Source organism: Hyaena hyaena, unplaced genomic scaffold (genome assembly GCF_003009895.1).
Source record: "Hyaena hyaena isolate Hyena2069 unplaced genomic scaffold, ASM300989v1 scaffold_6, whole genome shotgun sequence".
Taxonomy (NCBI): Eukaryota; Metazoa; Chordata; class Mammalia; order Carnivora; family Hyaenidae; genus Hyaena; species Hyaena hyaena.
In genome coordinates, this window is record NW_024080638.1 from 8,253,312 (window position 1) to 8,274,984 (window position 21,673).

General features: G+C 51.0%; 1 protein-coding gene and 1 pseudogene across 4 annotated transcripts in view; one reads left to right on the forward strand and one right to left on the reverse strand.

The window, feature by feature from the left end:
* The window catches only part of WHRN (whirlin), a 92,767-nt gene that overhangs the window by 32,807 nt on the left and 38,287 nt on the right, over positions 1–21,673 (reverse strand). The gene's annotated exons all lie outside the window — the stretch shown is intronic.
* LOC120237748 lies at positions 13,131–13,244 on the forward strand (annotated as a pseudogene).

Below are 21,673 nucleotides of genomic sequence, written 5' to 3' on the forward strand. Positions count from 1 at the left end.
GTACGCTTCCAAAACTAAGAAGGGGCGCCTGGGTGGCTCAGTTGGTTAAGCGTCCTACTTCAACTCAGGTCATGATCTGGCGTTTCGTGAGTTCAAGCCCTGCGTCGGACTCTGTGCTGACAGCTCGGAGCCTGGAGCTGCTTCAGATTCTGTGTCTCCCTCTCTGTCTTCTGGCCCTCCTCCACTCGCACTCTGTGTGTGTGTGTCTCTGTCTCTCAAAAATAAATGAAAACATTTAAAAAAATTTCATAAGTAAGAAAATACATATGCGTGGTTATTCTTGCAGCACTGTAACTGGAACGTCTTGAAAAAACAGCCTTGATGCCCATGCAGAGGAGAGTGGCTGAGTGAGGCTGCATGCAGCCACACGGTTGGGGAGCCGGGCACCTGTGAAAAAGAATGACAAAGGCTTCTCGACACTGACATGCAAGGATTGCCAGGATATTCAGTTTTGAAAAAAATCAAGGTCAAAAGACTACTATGGCCCCCTACCTGTCAAAGAATGAAGTATAGAAGTATCTGCTTGTTATCTGCACAAAGAATCAGGAAAAGAACACAAAAACTGGTTTATTTAGTGACCGTGAAGGAGGGGGTGCGCCCCGGGAGGAGGGAAGAGGGGGAGAAGTGATACACTGGGTCTACCTTTTTGGAAAGAGTTTTGATGTTTCGGTTATTCAAAATGTGAAATATAATCAATAATGATGTGGGATCCCTCCTGAATGCAGCACACACCAATGAATCTGTTTCAAATGGTTAAAAGAACTAAGCTAAAGAAGAAAAAGAAATAACGCAAGTTAACGCCATCCTTGGTCTATAAACCCTCAGCTTAAAGACAAAAGGAACTGAGCTACTGCAGACACTCAACTTAGTAGGTTTGCTTTGCCCAGTGGTGTGTGTGTGGCAATTCTTAGATCACCTTTGTGTCTGGTAAGACTGGGCAAGCAAGTAAACATGGGACCATGTGGACAGGAACGAAGCACCTCCTGAGGGCCAGCCCTGTGCTGGATGTCAGGGGTGTGCTATGTACCATATTAGTTTCGTATACAAATGAGAGGTGAAAACATTACGACAATAACACATAGTTATTATCCTACAGCTCCAGAGGTCAAAGGTCCCACATGGATCTCACTGGGCTAAAGACCAAGATGGCAGCAGGGCTGTGCTCCTTCCTGGACACTCGAGGGCACAATCCACTTCCTTGACTTTCCCAGCTTCTAGAAGCCGCCCACATTCCTTGGCTGGTGGCCCCACTCTTCCGTCTCCAGAACCAGCCAGCCTCTTCCAGCCACGCCCTTCTCCCATGGCCATCTCTCTGGTTCTCTCTTCTGATTTCCTTCCCAACTTTTAAGAACCCATGTGAATCCATTGGACCCAGTTGGATAATCCAGGATCAGTTCCCCATCCATCTGAAGACGAGCTGAGAAGCATCCTTAATTCCATTCGTAATCTTAATTCCACTTTGTCGTATCATCACCTGCAGTCTCAGGTTCTGGGGATTCAGGCAGGGGATATGTAGGCCTCCCTGGGGCCCTCTCTTCTACCTACTCCATGGGCGGTGCTCAAAACACAGTAGGCACTCAGCCAAATAGTACTGAACACTGAAGAACTTCTACCAGCCCATCTGGGTGGGGAAGGGTTAAAGGGACATCTGGCCCTTTGCCAGCTGGAGACGCCTTGGTTCAAAAGTGCTAAGGAAATGTTTGGCAAAAGGGTGCAGAAACCTGCCAGGAATTAACCCCAAAAAAGTCATCACAACTGATGAGGGAAACAAAGGCAAGAGAAATGTGGCTGAAATGAAATCTCCTTACAGCCTGCAGCCCACTGATAGACCCCTGAAGCACACAGAGCGTGACCTTCCTCCAGCAGCTCATGGCTGCCGTATTTCCTTCATGGTTTTGTTTGATTAAAGACTAAAAGTGACCTTACTTTAACAGTAACTAGCCCCTCAAGGTCTTGAAAGGCTTGCTCTCAAATTCCTTAGAGACTTATGCTATCCCTCGCCCCCACTAACTTAAAAGTATACCATCAGTCACCCCTCACAGCCCCAGAGCAGCTCCTTCTGTCCACAGGTCCTGTCCCCGTGCTTTAATAAAATCACCTCTTTGCACCAATGACGTCTCAAGAATTCTTTCTCAGCCGCTTGCTCAAGTACCCCATCAACAACTACATAAAACAAAAACATTACCAAGAAAATAACAATAATTTGGACTCCCTCCTAAATGTCTAGGAATTGATCAAATACTGTACGGTATAGCCATACAGTGATAGTATAAAACCATAAAGAATAGTATTGTAGAGTATTTTTAATTATTCCAGTGAAAATTTTTAAAAAATTACAAAACCACTATATATGCATAGTGGAAACAGTGAAACATTAAAAAGTGGGGTGGGGTGGGGAGGGTATATACAAACTGTATAAATCGTGCTTCCTAAAGCTCCCTACCCTTAAAACCCCATCTCAGGCCCTCAGACCACAACTGAAAAGTAATCACCAATAACAAGGGCTTGGGCATCCACCCCCGCACCCCCCCCCCCCGAAGACCTTCTCTCCACGTGTGTAACTAAGTACCAATGAATATGTTTCCCTTCTTATAAAAAAAAAAAAACAAAAATGAGATCATGTAAACACCACTCTATACCTTATTATTCTGCAAAGGTCCTCAGGATACAGAAGAATCTTAATGCTACCTTGTCACGGAGGGCGGGGAAAAGTACACAAGCTGATGCCATTTTGCTGAACTACTTTCATGCATGTGAGCAGGACACTCCAGGAAGGGCACACACCGAAATTGCTGCAGTCATTTTTACTGAAGTGCAGGATCTTCTACATCTTCTCCAGTGAACATACTTCACTTTTGAATTTTGAACTCAGTTGTTAGGATATGATTTTTTTTTTACACTTATTTATTTCTGAGAGATTACAAGTGGGGGAGGGGCAGAGAGAGAAGGAGACACAGAATCTGAAGCAGGCTCCAGGCTCCGAGCTGTCAGCACAGAGCCCGAGGGGCTTGAACTCATAAACCTTGTCTGGGCGCCTGGGTGGCTCAGTCAGTTAAGCGTCCAACTTCGGCTCAGGTCATGATCTCATGGTTTGTGAGTTCGAGCCCCGCGTCGGGCTCTGTGCTGACTGCCAGCTCAGAGCCTGGAGACTGTTTCCGATTCTGTGTGTGTGTCTCTCTCTGACCCTCCCCTGCTCATGCTCTCTCTCTCTCTCTCAGAAATAAAACAGTAAAAAAATTTTTGAACTCAGAAACCTTGAGATATGACCTGAGCCGAAGTCGGACACTTAACCAGCTGCGCCATCCAGGTGCCCCAGATATAATCTTAATATTGCCATCTCTTGAGGTCTTTAGCTGTATTAAAGGGACAGAGAAGGACTATGCCCTAAAGCTCACAGGAGTCATCTGTGAAGAGTGATGTCCAGGCTATTTTTATTATTTTCCCCCAACACGTTGTACACCTTAAACATGAACACCGTTCTATGTCAGTTACATCTCAATACAAAAGCATTTTCCCTTTTATTGCCGAAATGACCAAAGAAAACATACTATGAAAGGCCAAACTCTTAAGGTGGCCTGCTAATTAGAGAAATTAAGTTTCCAAAGGATAAACCCTGATGGCATTATTGAACCAGACGGTATTCAGAAGTTTAAAAAAAAAGTCCTTGATATTCTGGAAGCATTCTTAGATTAGATAAGAGGCAATTTTCATTTCAAGCTCTTTATTCACTTTCTGTGCTTTTGAGACTGTATGTGAAGACCATATTGTTGAGGGGAAAAAGAAAAACAATCCTCAAAAGAGATGTAAAGATTAACATCTCCCTCAATGTTTGGGGGTCTGGGGAAGAGTGGGCTGGACCCTTGTGCCACCCTGGAGAAGAATCTTAGTAATTTGGGATAAATCATTCCCATCCCCCCACTGAGCTCGGAAGCCTGCTGGCACACACAGGCTTGGAGGCGGTTTAAGCTTTTCTGGAAAAATCCTCTGAGGTTCCTCTCATTTGTTGCTCCTTTTAAAGCCTGACTTCATTTGGAAACAACTCAACAACTGACTTCGGGGGAATGGTTAGGGAAATTGTAATTCAGCCACAGGATGGGACATTATCACGCAGCGATTACAAATTGCACTTCTGGGAAGTTTCTCATTGCAGGAGGGAGAGGCAGGCTTCAAAACGTGGGATGCACATTAGGACACGCCGTGTAATACCGATCGGTAGTGGAGACACAGGCAGAGAAAGGCGTGGAGGGAAGCGACACTGAGATGCAAACAGCCGGAGACAACCAGAGGGTCCACCAACCAGGCCACGGATGGAAAAATGTGGTCCGGCCGCGCATCGGAGGCATAGTCAGCCAGGAAAGGCATTTGCTGATCTGCCCTGTGACGTGGTGCTAAGAGAAAAGTCACGTCTTTATGATTCGCTGATATAAAATGACCCAAATGGGCAAATTTACAGGGTCGGATATGAGGAATGACTGCTTAATGGGTATAGGATTTTTTTTTTTTTTTTTGAAGGGGATGAAAACAATGTTCCAGAATTAGAGGTGATGTTTCTACAACCTTGTGAATACGCCAAAGACTGCTGCCTTGGACATTTTTAAAAGGGGTGGTTTTTTATGGGATGTGAATTATATTTAAAGGAATAGAAGATGCTAATAAAGGCTGTCTTTAGGAGGTGGGACATCTGGCTCTACCTTTTGCATCTGTTTCTGTGCGTGTTATGTGCTGAATCTATTACTTCGGTGACTGGGAGAAAAAAAAGAAAACTGAAAAAAAACCCCACAAAGTTCCCCAAAAGACGTGGGGTAATCGCTCCAGCACACAGCCCCACGCGGGGTCAGGACACCCAACCTTCTGAACTCTCAGGCCTTCTTCTGTCTGCCTGGCAGCAAACAGCTCCTTGACTTTGGATTTAATACACTCAATCCAAGTGGACATGTATCTCTAGGTTTGTATGGCCAACGGCTGAGGTCAGAGAAAAGATGCCAGAGGCTTATCCCGTGGCCCCCTCGCCCTGCCTCTCCGGTTAGTCCTTACCCCCAGGGCACATGCGCCCCCACCACCCACCCTCCCGGGCCTCTGTGCCTTGCCCCTGCTGATGCCTCCCTGGAGATCCCTTCCTTCGCCTGTCTGCCTGGCGTCATCTCCCCCAGTCCACACCCTGGCCACACTGTGCGCTCCACACGGGCAGAAAGCACGGGCTTCGCCTTTCTGCTGGCATGTTGGGTGCACGCATGCACACTCGGCAAGTCGTTGCTGACCAAGTGAATGCCCAGCAAGACACAGCGAGACAGGAAGTGTCCTCTCTGCGGCCACACCTGGCTCTCCCGTCCTGGCCTGACGGCTCCCTCCCAGGTTCCCAATGCAGGCTGGTAACTGTATGGACTCTCAGTCGGCCTGCCTGGGTGCGAGTCCCGGCTCCGCCACTTCCTGGCTGTGTGACCCTGGGCAAGTCGTTGAGCCTCTCTGAACCTCGTCTCTGTGACCAAGGATAAGAACCCTTCTCATAAGGTTGCAGTGAGGGAGCTCATACATGCAAAGCACCCACAGCAGCGCATGGGGTGTAATGTTCTAGAGCTGGGTAGTATCAATATGAGTAGTATGGTAGCTGGCTTGCTATCTCCTCCTCCTTCCTCCTCCCTCCTCATTAGGCTGCCGACAATTTGCGAGGTCACTCTGTCTCTGCACTCCGTGTGCTGGCTGTGGAACAACACAACCTAGGACGGGACCTCGTGAGAAATGTGGCCCCTCGGGCTCCGCCAGCTGAGGCAGACTGCAGTTCCCCCAAATGACCGCAGCCAGATCATCTCACGTGCTCTCTCAGAACCTCGATGCTCCTTATCAGGAGGCTGGCTTGGACGGTACCCCCAAAAGAGGCACCCAGGCCCTAGCCCCCAGTACCTGTGAACATGTCACCTTATTTGGAAACAGGCCTTTGCAGATGTAATTAAGTTGGGGGGGTCTCAAGATGAGCCATTCTTGGATCTGAGGTGTGCTCTGAATCCAATGGTTGGTACCCTTTGAAGAGGAAGCAGAGGGATGGCAGAGACCCAGAGGCACCCACAGGGAGATCATATGATGTGCGAAGCCGGAGACAGAGCCCAGAGGGGTGCAACCACAAATCAAGGGTGCCAGAACCCCCCAGAAGCTCCCAAAGGCAAGGGCCTGGGAGGGGCATGACTCTGTGACACAGCATGATTTGCACATTCTGGCCCCCAGAACTGCGAGGGGACAATTTAGGTTGCTTCAAAGCACCAAGCTTATGATGGTTTATTAGAGCGGTTCTAGGAAACCAATCAGGAAGTTAGAGGTACTCCTCTTGCCATGAACTTGCATGGGCTTGTACCCGCTCTGAATAATGGAGTCCAGCTGAGTGCTGCTCGATGCTTTCTGGGGCTGGGGCACGAAAAGAATACAGCTCGTCCTGCCTGTCTCCCAGTGACCTGTGCCTCTAGACACCCACTACTGCTTGGAGGAAGAAACTCAAATTAGCTCAGTGGAAAGACGGCATGGAGAGGCCCTCGCAGAGAATGGGGACCCCAGCCAGCAGCCAGCACCAACCCCCAGACGGAAAAGGAAAAGAGTTCCCTAATGGCTCCAATGCCAGGACCTCGAGCATCCTGGCTTCAGCCTGAGACGTCGTGAAGCGGAGGTGAGCCTCCCTGCCAGGCCCTGGCCGCTTCCCGCCCTCAGTGAGGGCGAACAGGACTGTGGTTGTAGTGCGGTTGGCCAGCCGTGATAACTGCCCCACTTGCTGGATCATATTCTGCACTTGACAAAGACTGATGATTCGTGTGCATGGTCAAGGGTCTGGGCACTGCCCAGTATGGTTACTGACCTCTCTCCAGGCCTTCTACCTGTACCCCACCCCCCAGCAGAGGCTGAGGAAATGCTGATAGTTACGGCCCTTATGGAATGGGAGAACACGCTGACCTCAGATCCAGCAAACCATGCACATTCTCCAGGTGCAGGTACTGAACTTGGGCATGGCGTGTGGGAAGCCAGGAGGGACCGGACCACCCCCCTTACCAGTTGACTGCCTCTCAGCAATGCCAGACCCTCCCTCAGCCACTTGGGAATGCAGGTTAGGAGGCTGGCAGCCAGCCCCAGGGGGCTGACTCCCTCTGCTGGACAGGACAGTTCGGAGGGGCCCTGGGCACTTGAATGAACGCTGTCACCTTATCCGGTAATCAGGGCAAGCCACAGCTCAGCTCCTGCCTTAATAGGTCTCCCTGTGGAAACTGTTTCCCTCTTTGACAGTAGCCTGCCTGGGAGCAATTACTGCTCTGGCAGGGGCCACTTTAAAGGCCAGGCAATTTATCAACCACCCATCCGGAGGCCAGGTCACAGACCTGCTAAGAGAATACCCTAAGAAAGGCTGGAGAATGTGGCAGAGTTGGGGGGGGGTGCGCGGGAAGAGGCTAAAACAGTCACCTGGTGCTGGCTTTCTCGAGAAGGCAATCACCTTCTGGCTCCTTGGGGGGAAAGATGTTCACTAGCCCAGATTCACCAGCTGCCAGACAGTTCCAGATGCCACTACAGCCTGGTCTCACCCGCCAGCACCCCACTCATGTTGCTAGTGCAAATCACCCACAGAATCAAAGCTTCCATTTTGGGGGGTGCTTACCATGTGCCAAGCACCCGGGCTTTACACACGTTCACTCACTGCGTCCAGACAGTACAGTGCCTGGGACACAGGTGCTGGTGGAATGATTATATATATTTATCTACTGAAAGAGAGGAAGCGAGAGAGTGAGAGAGCACACGCACGAGAGCACGCCAGTCTGGAATCTACAGGACGCACACTTTCTCCTCCACGGTCCCCGGGAAGGGAAGCAAGATACCAACTTTGAGGCTTGTGGCTCACAGACCCCTGTCCAGGATTGAGAGCGGCCACTGCACCTCGGAGAGAGGCAGCTCCAAGGGAAAGCTCTGGAAGGGAAGCAGCAGAGCCGGTCCTTTGTAAGTGGGGGCTCAGCAATCACACAGACGCTGTTCTCCCACTGCTCAATGAAGAGCCAGGGACTTCCCAGTCCCCACAGCAATCAGAGGCTGCCCTGCCACCGTCTGTCCTGACCAGGCCCCAGGGGTGGCCAGGGCTGGCACGCCAGTGAGGAACTGCAGGGCATACCTGGAACTGTTCCATCTCGCAGAGAGGGCGCTAGACGGGTCCTTCACCCGGGAGCCAGCCCACGGGGGACACCGCGTGACTGGGGGGTCAGAGGAGAGACAGCCAGGCCCCTGACATTGGCCACCCCGTTCCTGGCACGTGACCTCGGGCAAACCACTCCCACTCTCTGAGCTGCACTGTCTCGTCCACAAACAGAATGAACGTGGGGTTAGTGTGAAAACCAGAGATCGCTTTTGAATCTAGCGTGTTTCCTATACTTTTATCTGTGTGAAGCGCCTTACAAAGATTGTCTGGCTCTGTTCTCACTGTGTTCCTAGAGGTCCATTATCTCAGCCTGACAAATGACGGAACCGAGTCCAGTGGGACAGAGCGACACAGCCAGTAGTTATGACCTCAAAGTGCCTGCGTCAAACCCCTGCGGGACACCGCTCGGCGATGACGTCATGCTGTCGGGCACACTGTGCATATGCCAAGGGTGTGCTATTGCTATAACTGATTTTCCTCCAAATAACAAACACTTCCTTGCTAAAGCATGGCTTTACTCATAAATTCTTACACAAATAATCTTAAGAGCTGAGCTAGCCCATGCCCTCACATGGGTGGGGACAGCATGAATCCAGCCATCCGGGGCCCGGGGTCCCTTCCTGACCCACGGCAGAAGCCGCTAAGCAGCCCTCAGCTCAGCTAAGTATTCTTTCCCATGGAGCCGCCACCAGGGTGCCAGTGTCCACAGCCACGCTTGTGAAATGGCACTGGCATGAAGGATGTGACCACTTGCTGTCCTTGGCAGTGGAAAGGGCCGTCAGCAGATCAGTGACAGAGAATCTGGAGGCAGAGAAGCCGGAACAAAAAGCCCATCCCGACACAAGATCAAAGCCACATTAGCAACGGCAGACCTTCGGACCACTGTGCTCAGCCGTGCTGCCGGCGACGACGCGCAGAGGTGATCCCGTGGCCTCGGACAGTCACTGATTCTAGGCTAAGTAAGACTGTGCTATGTATGGGGCGGGTCCCCCACTCTCACTGAGCCTCGGGGCTCCTTCGTGCATAAAACAGGGATAGGGTTGACTGACCATCAGCACCTCCCTATGGGGCAGTGGCGAGGACACCACAGCATGATTCAGAACGCACAGAGATGGGATCTGGTCCACTGTGAGAGGTCAACAAGCCGTTTCTTTTGTTCCGTGTTATTATGCACACTGCAGAGATGTCGCTCCATCCTGCACTCCTCCCCCAATATGCCCCAGAACCACTGGGTTGTGGGGAGGGAAGGGTGACAATGAGGCTTCTCTAAGCGCCAGTACTGCCTGAGTTCTAAGACCAGCTCTTCCACCTGCTAGCTGTGTGGCCTTGGGCACGTTACTCAACCTCTCTGGGCCTCAGCTGTCCATTTCTAAAATGAGGGTGATATTGGTGCCCCCACCCAGGGGTGCTGGGGGGACTAAATGACTCAGTGCGGGCACAGCACTCACTGTGCACCCTGGCTGGCACAGAGGGGGCACTCCCCAATTGCTGGTGATTACCATTATTATTACTGTCAGCTAGAAATAGCTAGAAGTCCACTACTCTGCCCTAACTTACTTCTTTCTCTTATTATTGAGCTCTATTATTATCATCACTACTATTCTCACGTTGCTATACCTTCTGCCATTTTCACCATGCTTGATTTATTTTTTAAGTGTATTTATTTATTTTGGGAGAGAGAGACAGAGAGAGGGCGAAAGAGAGAATCACAAGCCAGCTCTGCATTCAGGGTTCGATATCATGACGCAAGGCTCGATCTCATGAACTGTGAGATCATGACCTGAGTTGAGATCAAGAGTTGGACGCTTAACTGACTGGGACACCCAGGCACGCCTCCCTGTGTTTTGAGTTAAACATCTTCAGAAGGGCCAGAAGACTCCCCCAGGTTCCAAGTCCAGAAGCACAGCATGTGGAAACACGGGGTGGGTGTCATTCATCTGCTCACAGCGGGAGCCCAGGCAGGAGCAGGGAGGCGGAGGGTCCTGCTGTCACACAAATTCAGGGTTGGAGGGTCGAGTGGCTAACAGGGGACATTCTGGAGCCAATCCCTACCCCAGCCTCACCCCTTCTTTGCTGTGTGACCTTGAGCCAGTGACGAGCTCTCTGAGCCTGGCTGCTCATCTTCCCGTGAAGGATGACACGTACGGCACGCGCTTGCTGCAGGACTGTTCGGGGATTCGTAAGGCGGAACAGAAAGGTCACTTAGCAGGTGCCGGGCTCAGAAGGACCCCTTGGGGGGGGGTGTCTGCTGTCGTTATTTCTCTCGCCAACACTCACCTGGGGCACAGGAGTCCCCGCGGTCTGCTGTCTCTCACTCCCACCCCACCCCTTCCACACAGTTCCCACGGAGAGCACGTGGAGGACACAAATCCAGGTCCGGTGTCACACGCACCTCGCTGCGTCCCCAGGACTGCCAGCACCTGGCGCCCACCCAAATGTCCGCAGCGCTCTCACAGCAGCAGGAGAGGCCCGGGGGGCCTGGGGGGACACGGCCCCTCCCCCCTGCCACCCGGCCAACGGGCTCTCCCCAGACCGCACCCAAGGAGGACGAGGAAACAGGCAGGCTTGGGACACCTGCCGCCCTTTCTCCTTGGCGTGTCCTCCTCTCTGACGGGAGAAGAGAGGACACCACAGGTACTAAATCGCAGCACTAAAAGGCGACCATAACAAGAGTGCTAAAATATACCTTTGCTACATTTTTTTGTGCTTTTCGAGGAGGGCCACCTTGATGCTCTGTAGTGGCAGGAACTGAATCCAAATGTGATAAATCAGAGGTGTCAGCTTTTGGACCAAAAAAGGAAAGCAATTTTCTAACAAGCTGACGGTCGGGTCATAAAAGGAACAGAAGGAATAAGAAGGGCCCCAGAGACTGTGTGCAAAAGGCCGCACAGAAAAAAGGTCTGGAAAGACCTGGCAACCGGTGACAATCGTCACACTCTGGGGCTGGATGCATGGGAGGGCAGACTGTCGCTACAAACCCAGTCGGGGCTATGACTTGACTTTTCTACAACTATGTTTACAACTAGAAAAAAAAAAGTAAGGATTGTTAAAAATATATATTAGACACTTAGCCAAGCAGGTATCCGCCAGGATTCTCCACCGTAAACTTGTTATTTTTCTCTTTACAGTTATGAAATATATCGTCAGAGGTATTTCCAAACGATGCAAAAACCAAAAACAAATCCCGTTACCGTGTAAACCTCTGCCAGCTATTGAACATCCGCGGGGACATCTAGCCTGCGACAGTTGTTATTCTACTGTGATGTTCTAATGATGATTTCCTCTTCCCGTATTCATTTTACGATTATTAATGGGAATTTTTCCTTAGGGAAGAATTGTTGCTTCTCCCTTATTTATTCATTCGGCTCTTTACATAATTACATTAGCACGGACTCATGGATATTTACTGCATTCTCCTTTGGCCACTGGGAGCTCTTCCGCGCAGCTCTGTGTGGATCCGATATGTTGAGCGGCTCCGTGACGGATTCTGTAGCACGTGGGGGGCTTTGTGGGGCCTACGATAAGCCTCCCAGGCCCATCTGGTACCTGCCCTGCCCCACGCTGGGAATCACCACTCCTACAAAGAGCCTTGGTTCTGAGGGGAGCCTGGGTGGCTCAGTCCGTTAAGCGTCTGGCTTCGACTCAGGTCATGATCTCGTGGTTTGTGGGTTCGAGCCCCGCGTCGGGCTCTGTGCTGACAGATCAGAGCCTGGAGCCTGCTTCGGATTCTGTGTCTCCCTCTCTCCCTCTGCCCCTTCTTTGCTTGTGCTCTCTTTCTGACTCTCAAAAAATAATAAATAAACATTCAAAAAGGGAAAAAAGGAATGAAAAAAAGAAAACAGTATTTAGAAACCAAGACCTGGGTGCTAGGTGTGTCCATTTTTAGTGGGGTTTCCCTGCTCCCAGCCCTTCTGAAGGGACAGAGCAAAGAACTATACTACGTATGTATACTAAGTCACCCTAAACACACAGCTTTATTTCTGTGTCTATTTCTCTGCGTGTATACACATAGGCATTTTTTTTTTCTTTTTTTGGTTGGTAAATGTGTCCCTATTGATACCTCTGACTAATTCAGCCCCACAAGCTTCCCCCACCTCCCACCTTTTCCTTACTGGTCATGTTTTCTGAAAGTGCAAAGCTGGCTCTCATGATCTAAAATGAAGTTGTTTCCGGATTCCTAACGTGTATGCCTATAGAGGAAAAACCAAATCGGCAACTGGAACACAGTGTTTGTGTATAGTTCCCCTTGTCTCTGCCTTACAGTATCAGTCAAAACAATGTTTTTCAAAATGACTTAGGCACGTGCCTTTCTTCCCCATTCCCTCAGTGTGGTGGTGTGAATCATCATAAAGGTTGGATTCCTTTGTCTTCATTTGGCTCAGTCTGTGCTCCATCTATACCCCCCCCCCCCCGAGCTACTCTGATTTTTAAAAATTTATGTACAATAAAATCCACTCTGGGGCGCCCGGGTGGCTCAGTCAGTTAAGCGTCTGACTTTGGCTCAGGTCATGATCTCACGGCATGTGAGTTCAAGCCCTGCATTGGGCTCTGTGCTGACAGCTCAGAGCCTGGAGCCTGCTTCGGGTTCTGTGTCTCCCTCTCTCTCTTTGCCCCTCTCCCACTTGTGCTCTCTCTCTCAAAAATAAATAAAACATAAAAAAAAAAGATTCTCTCTCTCTCCCTCTGTTCCTCTCTGCTCAAACACTCTCAAAATAAAAAAAAAAAAAAAAAAGCCTACTGGAATTGGAAATGGGGGTTGCACTGAATCTAGATCGGTCACATGGAACCTTCCTATCCACAAATACAGGGTCTCTCTCCATTTCTTTCTTTCTTTTTGTTTTGCAGATGTCAGCATACAGGTACTACATGTATTCTGTTATTTATACCTATGCACTTTTTGGTGCTACTCTAAACTGTATTTAAGAACTCTTGAGTTCCAGTAACTCACCGTCAGTTTGTAGAAATACAACTGATTCTCATCACTTCTCGGCCTTTTGGCTAAGATCAAGTGTAGTATCTGTTCTTATCAGAAATACAACTGATTCTTGTACACTGACTTTGTTATCATTCTACCTTGCTAAGTTTATCCATTGGTTCTAGGGGTTTTGTTTTGTTTTGTTTTTTTTGAAGACTCTGAAATTTTCTATACAGGCAATCAGTCTTTGTAAATAGGGTTTCATTTCTGCTTCTCATATGTATGTCTTTCATTTCTTTTTATTGACTTACTTGCACTGATTACAACTTCTCATATGATACCGAACAGGAGTGGTGAGAAAGACATTTTTGCCTTATTCCAATCGTGGAAGACAGCCTTTAGTAGAAAGCCTTTATCTTTCTTAGAAAAAAAGATTTTTTTGTGGATACGTATTTACAAACTGATTCTGAACGTTTTCACCATGAGGTATGTCAGTTGCAGGTTTGCATGGATGTCTGTCATCGAGTCAAGGAAGTTCCCTTTGATTCCTAGTGTGCTGAGAATTTTTATCATAAATGGACACTGAATTTTGTAAATTGCTTTTTCTGTGTGTATGGTTTTTCTCCTTTCATCTGCTCATAGCACTGACTTTTTCTTTTTTTTAAATTTATTTATTTTGAGAGAGAGAGAGAGAGAGAGAGAGAACGTGTGTGTGAGGAGGGGAGGGAGAATCCCAAGCAGGCTCCGCACTATCACCATGGAGCCCAACGCAGGGCTTGAACTCCCGAACTGTGAAGATCATGACTTGGGCCAAAACCACGAGTCGGATGCCTAACGGACTGGCGCCCCAACATTGATTTTCACATATTGATTTAGGTTTGCATTCCTTGGATTAAGAAATCCCCACTTAGTCATGGTAAACATGCCTTTTACAGACTGGAAGATTTGATTTGCTGTTACTTTGTTGAGTATTCTTGTGCTCAGCAGGTCCTGAAGGGTAACAACAGTCAGTATATGTCTGGTCTTGGTGTGATTTAACGCTGGCCCCATAAAATGAGCTGGGACACATTCTGCCTCATCTTTTATTTCCAGGAAGAAACTGGAAATATTTTTCTCCTTAACTGTTTTTTTCCTGAAAAAAGATTCATTAGTGAAAGTGTCTGGGCCTAGGTTTTCTGTCTGGGATGGTTTTTCAGTACAAATTCAATTTCTCAGACACATTTATAGAATTCCACGTTTTTCTATTTATCTTTCTTGAATGTAGTTTTACATCTTTCAGGAAATTGGCCCATTCATTTAAGTTCTAGAATTGACAGAATGAGAATTGTTTGCAAGGGGCCCTAATGACCTAAGGTGTTTTTCAACTGTCAGGAATTACATAACTACGAACACCGGATTTTTTGCCATCTCATTAGAACTGCCATTAAATCAGGCACAGTAGCAAATAAAAACACGCTTAAAAAAGCTCCTCCAGACACAAGTAACGTATAGTAGCCGCACCCCTGCCCCCGCCATGAACAAGCAAGGAGGAGCCTCGGAGAGTTTGCCAAGGCTATTCTTGTTTCGCAGCAGAGCTATTTCAGGAAAGCGTGGAAACAGTCAGCAGGCAAGGTCAAAGTGCCTGATGATGCAGGGGCTCTGAGGGGGGTCCTGGCCCACTTCCCCATGACCCTCAGGCAGTCCCTTCCCCATCCTGCCGGTCCTCGGCCTCCCCACGTATAAGATGGGAGGCTGGGAGGCTGGGACTTGTCAGCAGAGATTGACTCCCGCCACCTCCTCTCCATCAGGGAAGGGCCCAGGGCCGGACCCCGTGCCCACAGGGCCCCCGGGCTGAGCAAACCCCACTGTGGGCCACGGCTGCTACTCGGCTCCCTTCCCCAGCAAGGCAAGCGTCTCGGAAGGTAAAGGTCTGACTCTCAGCTCATATCCCCGCGAGGGGGACAATCACTAACGCTTCATAGTGGGATTTGTTCCTTAAAAAGAGAAAAACGGCAGGCCCTGTGCTGGGTTTTGGCCAGGATGCCAATGAAACCATGGTCAAGATCGAATGTGGGGCCAGAAGGCCTGGTTCGGGGCCTGCCTCGGCCAGACTCACTCCTGCAGTGAAGAAACAGCTCCCGAACACCGGCTGTGTGTCAGGCTCTGTCGCGGGCAGGAGGACACCGCGTTTAAAGACCAGCCAGGCTCTGTTCCGCAGAGATAGTCATGAAATAAGTAATCCAACTGACGATGGGGTGAAAGGGTTCCCAGGGCTGCGGCGAGGGCTCAGAGGTGACACATGCATGGAGGTCACCTGCTGCTGCTGGGTGGTCGGCAAAGGCGGGGGCGGGGCTCAGTCTATAGAGGAGACGCTGGCAGAGCCCATCCCAGGAGGGCCCGTCCCCCCAGCCGCCATCAGCAGTGACACTGACCCGGCATGGCCTCCCACGCAAGCATACAGCACAGAGCCGCACAGCCGCTGCTCGTCCCCCGCCACTGAGACGCAGCGCCGCACCATCCACTCACAGGCGGTCCCACAGCCGCAAGCGGCATAGTGAGGACTTGAAACCTGGGACATTCCTGGGAAAAAGAGACCGCTCTGATGAACCCCAGCCAGCAGGGCAGCCTACTCCCATCAGCGGGAATGGGAGGGGCCTCCCCAGGAAGACCTCGGGGTGAAGCCTGCGGCCAGGCCGGATCGGGACAGCCTCACTGGACTTGAGAAGCTCAGTGACTTCTAAGAGGAGGAAATGTCCTTCATTTCCTCTCCTTGCATTCTTTTTTTTTTTTTTTTTAAGAGAGAGAGAGAGAGGCGGCATGAGCATAAATGGGGGAGGGGCAGAGAGAGAGAGGGAGGGAGAGGTGGGAGAGGGGAGAGAGAGAGAAAGAAAGAGAGAGAGTCTTAAGCAGGCTCCATGCTTAGCATGGAGCCTGACACAAGGCGTGGTCTCATGACCCTGAGATCATGACCTGAGCCGAGATCAAGAGCTGGACCCTTGGGGCACCTGGGTGGCTCAGTCGGTTGGGCGTCTAACCTCGACTCAGGTCATGATCCCATGGTCCATGGGTTCGAGGCCCACATCAGGCTCTGTGCTGACAGCTCACAGCCTGGAACCTGCTTCAGATTCTGTGTCTCCCTCTCTCTGTGACCCTCCCCTGCTCACGCTCTGTAAATCTCTCTAAAAAATAAACAAACATTTTTTTTGTTCAGGTACCCCATGCATTCTTTTGATATTTGGTCAAGTCAGTCTACTAAGGAGGTGACAGCAAAGTACATGGCCTTTGGAGGGCCTGAAAGCCCAGGGGCCCCATATCCCTGTGTGATCCTGAGCAAGTTACTGCACCTCTCTGAGCCTCAACTGCTCATCTATTAAACAGCACTATTCACGCCCTCCATGGGCCATGGGAAGGATTATGTAGGAGTGTATCTGAAGTGTTTATTTAGCACAGTGCCTGATTCATAATAACTGGTTAATAACTAGCAACTACCGTCATTACTTTTTTTTTTTTAAATGCCAGTAGATCTGGCTGTCCCCAAAGGAACAAACAAGGTCTCACAGCCCATTCTGTGGTGGGGGCTAGAGGCTGGTGGGGCAGGTGCAGAAGAAGAAGAGAGGCCTGAAGGTAAATGCAGAAGGGGGAGTCAGCCCCTACCGAGAGGGTTGGAAAGTTCCACGCGCCACCCCGGCCACCCCCAGGGTAAGTGCTGGGAAGGGCCTGACCTCCTCCGAGGACCCTCCCCGCTAGCAGCTGACTTGCCCTCCCCTGGGCTCCCACGGCCCTCAGAAGCTAAGTGAGCCGCTGGAGGCCAGGCCAAAGGCAGTATTTCCACCCCAGGAAAATTCTGCACAGCAGCAAGGAGCCCTATTGACAAATAAAGCAAATAAAGCCTGTTCTTGGCTCCACCACCCACAGGGCCGAGCCCCTTTATTCCATTTCAATACACTTGATTCTACTGGCAGCACACTGGCAATAACCGGAATTCATCAGGGCTGGACGCCCGAGTGAGTGTAGGCAGCATGTTCGAGGGAGCCTGGAGGGCAGCGTGAACCAGAGGTAGGGAATGTAAAATGCCTCACTGCGGCGGGGCCTGAAAAAGGAACAGCCTCTCCGAAAGGCAGGCATATTATGAGCAAATAGGGCCTTTGCCTGCCCATGACAGAGAAGCTACTGGAAAACTTCTAGGGAGGGAGTATCTTTCAGCTGCCGTGTTTCAAGATGGAAACGGGTTTAGTGCTGCTGTTTTCACGATGAGAACAGCAATGTTCGCTGCATGCGAACCCTCAGCAGGGATGCAAAGAACAGCAAAAGTCATTGGCAATGCTGCTGCTTTCGGATAACCACACTGATGTTTCGGTACAGGTCCGAGGGCCTGTTTCTCTGCACATATTTTCATGCGCAGCTACAGCCTGCATGAGCTCTGCATGTGAGGGAAGTGGTTTTGCAGCCTGTGTTCACATAATAACAGACCTTGGCCATCCCTCTGCATTGCTAACTACTGATCTGGAATATCATCTTTTCATGGCTGCACAGCCTTGGATGAATTACCCCCCGCCCCCCCGCTCCCCCCTTCCCCCTGTGGTCTGGCTCTGTTCACTCTGTCAGCATCATCTAGCACCTTCTCCTCTGCCAGGCTTTCTGCATTTAGCCACTCGGGCCTTGCTTTGCTTCCGGGAACACTTCATTCCACGTCAGGGACTTAGCGCTTGCTGTTCTTTCTGCCGGAAATTCTCATGTCCTCCTTCCCAGCATGGATTTCCTTCTCTTCTTTTGAATTTCAACAGAAATGTTTCTTCCTCCGGGAAGCCTTCCCAGATCTCCAAGATGACAGCTGGCCTCCCCTGTTATACATCCACACGGTCCCATGTGCTTTGCCATCTTATTATTTACCCTGAATGTTTGATTCAACAAACAATCGTGTAATTTGGCCTCCCCACCGCACCCCATCTTCCAGCTGGAAAGAAAGTTCCTGGAGCTCAGAGACTATGTCTGTCTTGCTCAGCTCAGAAGCCACAGGGCGAGGACAGTGCCTGAAGTGCAGGAGTCCTCCGTCGATATCTGCTGATTAAATGGAAGGAAGGGAAGGAGAAGCAGCAGGTGAAGGAGAATGGAATTTGTTCCTGGACTCTGGGCACCCTCCGGCCATCTCAGGCCGGGAGAAAAGGTGCGGATGTAGGAGAAAGCCTCCCAAATCACCTGGCCTGATTCTTCAACTCCTCACTGTCCAAGCAGGGAGACTGAGATCAGAGAGGGGAAGGACACGGCCGCCCTCACACAGCTGGTCGGCGGCAGGTCCTAGGCTCCTGTCCTTCCCTGCACAAGGCTCTGTCAGGCCTGAGTTCACATCCCAACTCTGACTTTAGAGAGAATTTGACCCTCAACTCCATGAGCCTCCATCTCGTCAGCTGTAAACCAGAGACAATGACACCTCTTACCACTGGGAGGTGGTGGATAGGAGCAGTTAAGAAGGTGGCGTGTGCTGGGGTGGGTGCAAACCCAGCCCCTCTCAGCTGGGGGGCCTTGGGCATGTTTCTGAACTGTTTCCGAACCTGCCTCCTGTGGAACAGGGATGAGAATGCCCCTCTCTCTCACACTGTCATAAAAATCACGTCACACCGTGAAGCGTTAGGCACAGCTCCTGACACGGAGAATCCTCAGAGAGTAGATGACATGATAATAAAAGCTACCATCTGGGGGCGCCTGGGTGGCTCAGTTGGTTGAGCATCCGACTTCGGCTCAGGTCACGACTTCACGGTTCCTGGGTTCGAGCCCCGCGTCAGGCTCTGTGCTGACAGCTCAGAGCCTGGAGCCTCTTCGGATTCTGTGTCTCCCTCTCTCTCTGGAACCCCCCACCCCCCGCCCTGCTCATGCTGTTTCTATCTCTATCTCAAAAATAAACAAAACATTAAAAACAAAAAAAGCTACCGTCTGTCAGTAATGAGAGAGACACACAGAGACAGAGAGAGAAAGTGTGCTCAGTGTTCTCAGGCCAGACCCTAACACATCATCTTTCACGCTCCTGCCCCCTTTCCTTTAACATGGAGCCCTCAGAATGCATCTGCCACGAAGTGTGGAATCTGCCCATATGTTTCAAGTCACTGAGGACACTGCTCATGTCATCACACAGCATTCTTTCCAAGAGAGACCAGAGGGAAATTGCTCTCAGGCCTCAGGAAGAGGAATAACTGAGCTTCTAAAGCACAGTTGGTCTGTTTTCATCTCACAGATGTCACGGACCTGCTTCTTTCTCTCTTTGCACTGGCTGCCAGGAAGCTCAGAGCCAAATCTGTGTCCTGCCTGTGGAGCAAGTCTTCCAAAAAGACCCTCCCTCTGGCTTCATCCCTTTATCTCAGCCCTCATTTTTCTTCTCTCCAATGTCTTCACCCATTTATTAAAGAAAAAAAAAATCTGTATTCCATGCTGAGAAACAGCTACTTAATCTCTTTTGGAATCTGGTGCTGGTCCGAGGTGGGGGGGTGGGATAAATGGAATTAAAACTGCATACAGGCCAAATGCAATGCCTAACGCTCGAGTGAACTACACTAGTGGAACACCTGGTGACTCTGAAGAAAGCGTGTGCTTTGTGGAGCACGACTGTACCACTGTCAGCCTCTCCGCCTCGACAAAGGCCCTGTGGTTAAAGCAGCTGCTGACGCTAGGGGAGCCGGGTGAATGATAAATGGGAAATCCCTTTGTAACTTCTCCGTAAATCTAAAATTCTTCCAAAATAACAAGCCTCTTAAACCAAATATGCACACAGACTGACTACTACGGGATGGTTCCCTCGTGAGGGGTCCCACTGAAGCGTTATCTTTACCTGAGAGCCCAGCCTGGGCCCAGACCCGGGACCTTGCAGAGCCAACGAGACCCAGCCAGCACCTGTGAGGCCGCGACTGCCCGCCCAGCTGGCCCGGTCACGAGCACAGTCCCAGAACCAGAGCCCCGACTACTGCATGGAGTCCCAGCCGTGTTCCCACTGGCTGCGGCAGGCTCTGAGTCTCGGCTGCTGGGCCTGTAAAATGGGCTAACCCAGGGACACGCTCCCACCGGCGTGTTGTGGGTACGCAAATCAACGGCATCAAGAGCCGGAGAAGCAGCTGCCTCAGGCCGCCCCGGCTGCTGTAACGAAGCATCACAGACTGGGTGTGACGCTTATAAACAGCTGACATGTATTTCTCAGAGTTCTCGGGGCTGGAAGTCTGGGATCAGGGGCAGGCACGGTCGGGCTCTGCCAGGAACCCTCCTCCGGCTTGCAGACAGCCCACTTCTTGTGTCCTCACTTGTGGGGAGGGAGCTCTGCAGGGTCCCGACTCCTATTCATGACCTAATCCCTCTCCGAGGCCCCACCCCTTAACCCCGGCCCCGTTGGGGGTTAGGAACTCACATGCGAACTAGGGGAACACGAGCATTCAGGCCATAGCAGAGACACTTGCTCACATTATCATCACTGTTATTGCCAGCTTTTTCCTCTCATCTGTCACCTAGTATGCTTATCTGGGAAAAGGAAGAGAAGCACAGACACAGGGAGGGACCGTCCAAGGTCACACATCTGTTAGAGCAGAAACAGCAAAGTTGGGATTCGAACCCAATCTTCCAGACTCCAAGCCCAGAGCCGTTCCCACTACATCCCACGCCCCAAAAGCAGCTGACAGAGCACCCCGCCTGCCCACTCCAGCCCACCCACCACGATGCGGCACGAGGGTGGGGGTGTGGGGGTCTCTCCTGACCGCCACCCTGATCTGCCACGACCCTCTCCTCGAGTCTGCACAGAGAATTGGCTTCCCACAAGTCAGTGGGGCATTCGAGGCCCACCTCATCTCGTGCTTCATTCCGCAGCCATCTAGTTGCCCACGGTCAGACCCCGTGAGGCTCCCTCAGTGACGCCCTCTTCTTCCCCGGCCCATTCACGCCCACCTGTCTTGTTCCACAGGGCCGGCTCAAATGCCACCCGTGCCCATGGTTACTGCCCCCGTCGCTGCTGCCTTGGCTTCCTCGGCATCAGGATTTAGCCCATTTATTGAGGTGATCTGTCCCCTGGGTGCAGGGTCCTCGCCTCTGCCTCACGCACTGTCACCTCACGCACTGTCATGGCCCCCCAGCACTCAGAGCAAGTACTGGCAGCGAGGGGGTACAGTGCAGCGGCTCCGACCACGGAATGAGGGCGCCTGGGCTCAGCCCTGCTCTGCAAGCCATCAGCTGGGACGTCTGTCTCACCGTCTCTCCGTGTCCACCTCCCCGACTGGACAATGTGGGTAACAGCCACCTACACCAAGGGGCAGCCCGAGGCTTCAATGAGACACGTGTGAAGTCAGTTACCAGTGCCAGGCAGCCAGTTAGCGCTCTTTAAAATGAGAGCAAATGATATTATTTCAGTAACTGCCGGCTGCCTGGATGGAATGCCAACTGGGAGCTGCTCGGTGCAGCCCCAACCCAGCTCCCGTTTCTCTGCTCTTCTTTGTCAATGTTAAGGAACAAACCTGAGGTCGGGGCCATGGCAGAGCCATTGACGGTGTTTGCAAAACAGCAGCCGCGAAGAGCTGGGCTGGCCGGCTGCCTGGCGCCACGTGGGAGGCTGCGCAGCTCCAAGGACAGAAACCAGCTTGGGAGGGTGGCCGGGGGGCAGGGGT